Source organism: Ambystoma mexicanum, chromosome 1p, assembly GCF_040938575.1.
Source record: "Ambystoma mexicanum isolate Mex_15411 chromosome 1p, UKY_AmexF1_1, whole genome shotgun sequence".
NCBI lineage: Eukaryota > Metazoa > Chordata > Amphibia > Caudata > Ambystomatidae > Ambystoma > Ambystoma mexicanum.
Genome location: NC_090921.1, coordinates 1,148,196,265 through 1,148,201,622, shown reverse-complemented (window position 1 = coordinate 1,148,201,622; position 5,358 = coordinate 1,148,196,265). Strand labels below are relative to the sequence as shown.

Genomic DNA, 5,358 nt, shown 5'->3' with positions numbered 1-5,358 from the left:
CATTTATTCCGTGCACTGAATTCCTGTTTAAGCACGCATTGGCATTTTGGACTCTTGTATAGGAACCATTTGCCAGTTGTTCTTAGCTTACCATTATGGCAGTGCCTGGAAAAATTGGATCCCATGCCCACAGAAAAGACAAAACTTTTGGCTTTGACAGTGCGTATTTTTGTTGGCACGAATCACCCAATTGAATTTACCGTAAAAACTGTTCAACCCTAGAGAGGAAATTTCCCAAACCGTGCCCCCTGTTCCTTCTGCCTTTGTGGTCGTTTCCAGGACATTCCGTGAACCAGAGATAAGGGAGAGGTGAACTTTGCAGCTCCTGTTTACTGGAAGGGGACTGCCACCGCCTGGCATTGGGGAGGACCTCTATAAATACGCTGGGGTTTCAGGTGAGTAGTTCAGCAACTCCTCCAGTGCCCAGAGATCACTAGAGTCTGCTGCAGCTGGAACCAAGAGGCAAAGAGAAAAAGCCAAAAGGCAAGAAAGAGAAAGGAGACAAGGAGAAAAGGACAGAAGCAACATGAAGCTGCTTGCCGCCTGCCTGATCTGCACAGTGCTCTCTACCTTCTTCCATGGGACCCACAGCGCATCCACCAGCCAGGTGACTTTCCACTAGCAATTCTGCTTTCATGCTGTCAAGTTCCCCGGACACAGTTATTGTTATTGTTTTGTTCAGTTTCATTCCACGTTTTTCTGTGTTGCTCTATAGCTCTCTTCCTTTTCCCTGCCCTTCATCCTCTGCATCTCTTCTTTCCAGATGCTTAGGTTTTCAGCAACATTGTGTTGCATTGTGCCTGCAAGAATATAAATTCGTAGGTGATAGCCACTCTGTTCTCTTTTACGTTTATCGGCCAACCCCCACTGTAATGCATAACACGGAGTGCCTGCAATGTCCATCATTGGGCATATGTTCTATGGGGTGTTTTCTCTGTGTAGGGGTGTGGCATGGCCGCAGGTTAGGCCCGTCTTTCCATTAATTCACTTACTCTTCCTGGCCGTCTCTTGACACTGGTTTTTGATTCCAAAGTCTTGCTTCCATTTTCCTCCCTCGCTCTCTTCTACCTCCTGCTGTTCCCAACATCCTGACAAGCTTCCATCTCTCTGATTTCTTCCAGGGCATGTGTCCCTCACACGACTCTCTCTGTCCTTAGATGGACCTGGCGTCACTCCCTTAGCTGCGGATGGCAGAGTGTGGGCGCTCATGGTCATTCCTTACATTACTTCTTCATTGCACGCCATTGGTTTCGCCTATAGCATTCCCCCATGGACTACTTTAATATCACAGTCATAGACTCATTGTTGACCGTATACACCTCAGTGGGGACTCATTCACCCCCTTTAACCCACTAATGTCCGCAGTCCTGCCCTTGTGCACACCTAAAGGGTCACATGTTCTCAGGCCACTTGCCTGACTTCAGTGCAGACTCGACAGTGCCAGGCTGTTCACTTCGGTGCCCAGGCTTTGAAGTCAGCTAAACTTTCCATGTTCATTCACTCTGCAGGTGGACAGCGTTGAGCCCCCGGCGAGTGCCTCTGACCCTGCGATGGCAGAACCGAGTTTACTGGTAAGCTGTGTGCATTGGTTAATGCTGACATACCACTTACTGATGGGGGTGACATGTTGATACCAGGCAGCCAGCCAGCAGCTCAATGTGTTGAGGGAAGACATGATGTGAGCCTTCACCCAGTTGTTGGTTTCCAAGACCGGGGTATATTTTCCTGTGGATGTAACTGACTAAATGCAGAGCGAAGGGCAAACTGTCCCGGAATCCTGTCCGCTGGAAGGAGCCTTTCACTCGTGGCATTTTACCTTTCCCATGGGATGAATAGGGCTGACGGGCTCAAGCGTCTGTTTACGCCTGGGCTGCGTCAATAACAACTGTCCCAAAATGGCGGACTCCTGCAGGTTGTAAATACAAAGACCTGCATGCAGTGAACAACCAATATACCACAACCTTTGTAGGCTCTTGCAATCTGACAGTGTATAACAGTACAAATCCAGGCTAGGTATATTTTTTATTAAAACTATAACTTCTCTGCTGAGAACGAACAAACGAACGCTGAAAGAGCTTATTCTCACGTGAAAATGCTCTCAATGGCCTTACTTCAGGCAGGGACATGGCTTTGCATGTAAACCTTATCCGACCACCCACAGGCCACTCCAGCCTGAAATGCCAGGCTAATCTCTGCCCAATAGTACCCACTTGTTTCTGCCTCCCGTGCAAGTGGTCAACGGCTCGATCGCTCCACTCAGTGTGAAATCCCACAGTATTTAACATTCACGATCAATATGAGCAATCCTGTTTGTAGAAGAGTTTCAAAGACTAGGGGCCTCATTACGAGGGTTAGGGTTAATGGCCACTGGTAAGGAGACCGCTGCCGGTAAACCCTTACCGCCCTATTCCGAGGTCCCTTAGCGGGTCCAAGCAGGAACGGCTCGTCTGACCAGCCGTTCCCTGCGGGTCTCGTTAGGGGACCTTGTAGCTAATAACGGGCCCGCAATTTGCAGGCCCGCTATTAGTGCCTTCCCCATTGCCATTGAGCCCTATGGGGGCTCAAATGGAAATGGGGAATGGTAAACTGAATGGGGACTTACCGGGTCTGCACAGGTAGGAATATCCCGGTAAATCCCCATTCTGCCAGACTGGACCGGGACCCGGGTTTGGAGGCAGCCATGGCGCTAATGGTGCCATGGCTACCTTCAAACTCGTAATGACCCCCTAGGTCTTAGCCAAGATACCCAGCACATGCAACAGTTCTGCCCGCTATTGGTTATTTCGGTTTCCCTGGTTATAATTGACTTTTTGTTGCATTGTCACGCTAATAGCCTTGTTTGTTGGTAGAAACGGTGTAATTCATAATCTGTGCTAAGTGCACAAGCAAAAAGTAATGAACTATTTGAATAAATCGGTTGGAATTAAGTAGTGAGATTCGGGCAACATAAATCAAAGGGCGTAATAGCCACTCGGCTGTAGTCACAAGCATTGACAGAGTTTAGAAATTGAAAACATGTTTAATGCTAGCGACTAGTCTGCTTGTAAGCGAGTGTTGACAAAAATGGGAATTGAAGCGTTAAGACAGAATGCAATTTGGAGACAATAATCACACGATGTGTTCAATGGAGAAAACCACTGTTTACAAATTATCCATTCGGCCACACCTCCCCAGTTGCCATGGAACATGGAATAAGTTTTAGGAAGAATTGTGGTCCACCATTTCCTGGAAATGAGTTCTGGTCAGCCATTTCAGCGAATGAGCTCCTCCGATGGTGGGGGCCCATGGCACAGAGTTTAGAAGGAATTTGGTCAGCCATTACAGTGAACGTGCTCCCCGATGCCGGGAGAACATGGCAAAGTGTTCAGGAAGAGTTGTGGTGAGCCATTTCAGGGAATGGAGTTCAGAAAGAGTTGTGGTCAGCCATTTCAGGGAATGCGCTCCCAGATGCTAGGAGAACATGGCAAAGTGTTCAGGAAGAGTTGTGGTCAGCCAGGGAATGTCCTCCCAGATGCTAGGAGAACATGGCAAAGTGTTCAGGAAGAGTTGTGGTCAGCCATTTCAGGGAATTTGCAGGGTATTCTAAAAAGATTTTTATTCACCCACATAATAACAATGTTACCGTGTTTTGAGGAAGAGTTGTCAGCATGGATCGCTGGTCATTTCATCAGTATTCAATTACATTTATTTAGTTGGAAAAAGGTTTCCATTTAAACCACACTAAAAGAAAAAGAAAACATACAATTGATATACATAATAAACTTATTAAAATCACTTGTCTTACAATTCTGAAGTGTGTCCAATATATCTTCTTACAGCTGATTTAACCAAGGGATGGGAAACAATTTGCACATTTACCACACATGGTCGGAGAGATTTCTGAAATAAAGTTCCAGAAGTCCTGGCTAGATCCTCAGTACATTAAGAGCAATGGTGTTTGGTGGGTAATGCAAGGGCAATGTATTAAGCGTCCAGCTAAATGGTCATGCACTCAGATACCTCCTATTTATTTTCTTCCATGTCTAGATACGCTGCTACCAAGCAAGAGACATTAATCATCATTTCTACATTTAGAGCAATGGTGTTTGATGGGCAATGCAAGGGCAATGTAATAAGTGTCCAGCTAAATGGTCATGCAATCAGCTATCTCCTATTTCCTTCCATGTCTAGACTAGATATCGCTGCTACCAAGCAAGAGACATTGGGCAACATTACTACATTTAGAGCAATGGTGTTTGGTGGGCAATGCTAGGGCGATGTAATAACCGTGCAGCTAAAGCATCATATACTCACCTACCTCTTATTTCCTTCCACGTCTAGATGCCGCTGCTGCGAATAAAGAGACATTCAGTCCTATCCCTCTGCTCCTACTGCTGCAAATGCTGCCGCAACAAAGGCTGTGGGTGGTGCTGCCGCACGTAACAAAAAAGACTGTACAACCACAATGGAGGAACACCGCAAGGCCTCTTCTTATCCAGAACTCATAACATTAGCACTACCACAGTATTATTAATGTTATTTATTTTGTGTGTGTGTGTGTGTGTGTGTGTGTGTGGTTCAGGGGCGAGTTTATTTAAGGTGGTCCGAAGATCCGGAAAGCTATAGTTTGGGTGGATTCCAACCTGACAAGTTTCCATTTGTTTTGGAGGTGGTGGCAGGGCCCGTATGTGACCACCAGGACCATTCTTCATTGGCGGGGAGCGGGATGTGCAGTTTTACCCCTTGGTCAGATTTAAAGTGCTTTGCCAGATTTTATGATGCCTATCAGTTTCAGAGGACATGTTTGAAGTATGGGGATTTTCGGGCAGAAAGGCGCGCAAATCTGCGTTTTCACGCAAATAATTCCATGAATCAGGCTGCATATTTGCTTAGAACTACACCCGTCGTGATTGGCTAGACCGCATGTAAATCTAGTGTCACTGCATCACTGTCATGCTTAAAGGCCATGTGCAGTTGCTAGGCTGCTGCAGTAATTGCTCTTCTATCCCCCGCTTGAATGGGACTGTTTCAGATGCGGTTACACCACTTACCCCCTGAACAAGTCACTGCTGTACATATGTTTGCTGCTCCAAGTCAACGGTCCAATGTCCTGCTCTACTTTGTCGTTAATATTTTTTGTACTCAATAAAGATATCTTTGTTTTACATCTTACACTGTAAGTGAATTCAAATGAGTTATTGCTTCTGGTTTAAGGGTATGCAGCCCCCATTAGTGATCAATGTTGCATGTAGTCTTGCATGCCAAACTGTGCTGTAATGTAATCTTAGTACTCTGGTATAGCACTCATCTGCCACTACTGGCGGCCTCGCTGCGCATGGCCCTCTAAGAAAAAGATGGGGGTCTAGTTCATTAGTCGAA

General features: G+C 46.3%; 1 long non-coding RNA gene across 1 annotated transcript; it reads left to right on the top strand.

Moving 5' to 3' along the window:
* Positions 1–428: 428 nt before the first annotated feature.
* LOC138450178 (uncharacterized) lies at positions 429–5,151 on the top strand. The gene is made up of 3 exons (XR_011260180.1): positions 429–607; positions 1,509–1,571; positions 4,321–5,151. It is a non-coding gene; the product is annotated as an uncharacterized lncRNA (long non-coding RNA).
* The last annotated feature ends 207 nt before the right edge of the window (positions 5,152–5,358 follow it).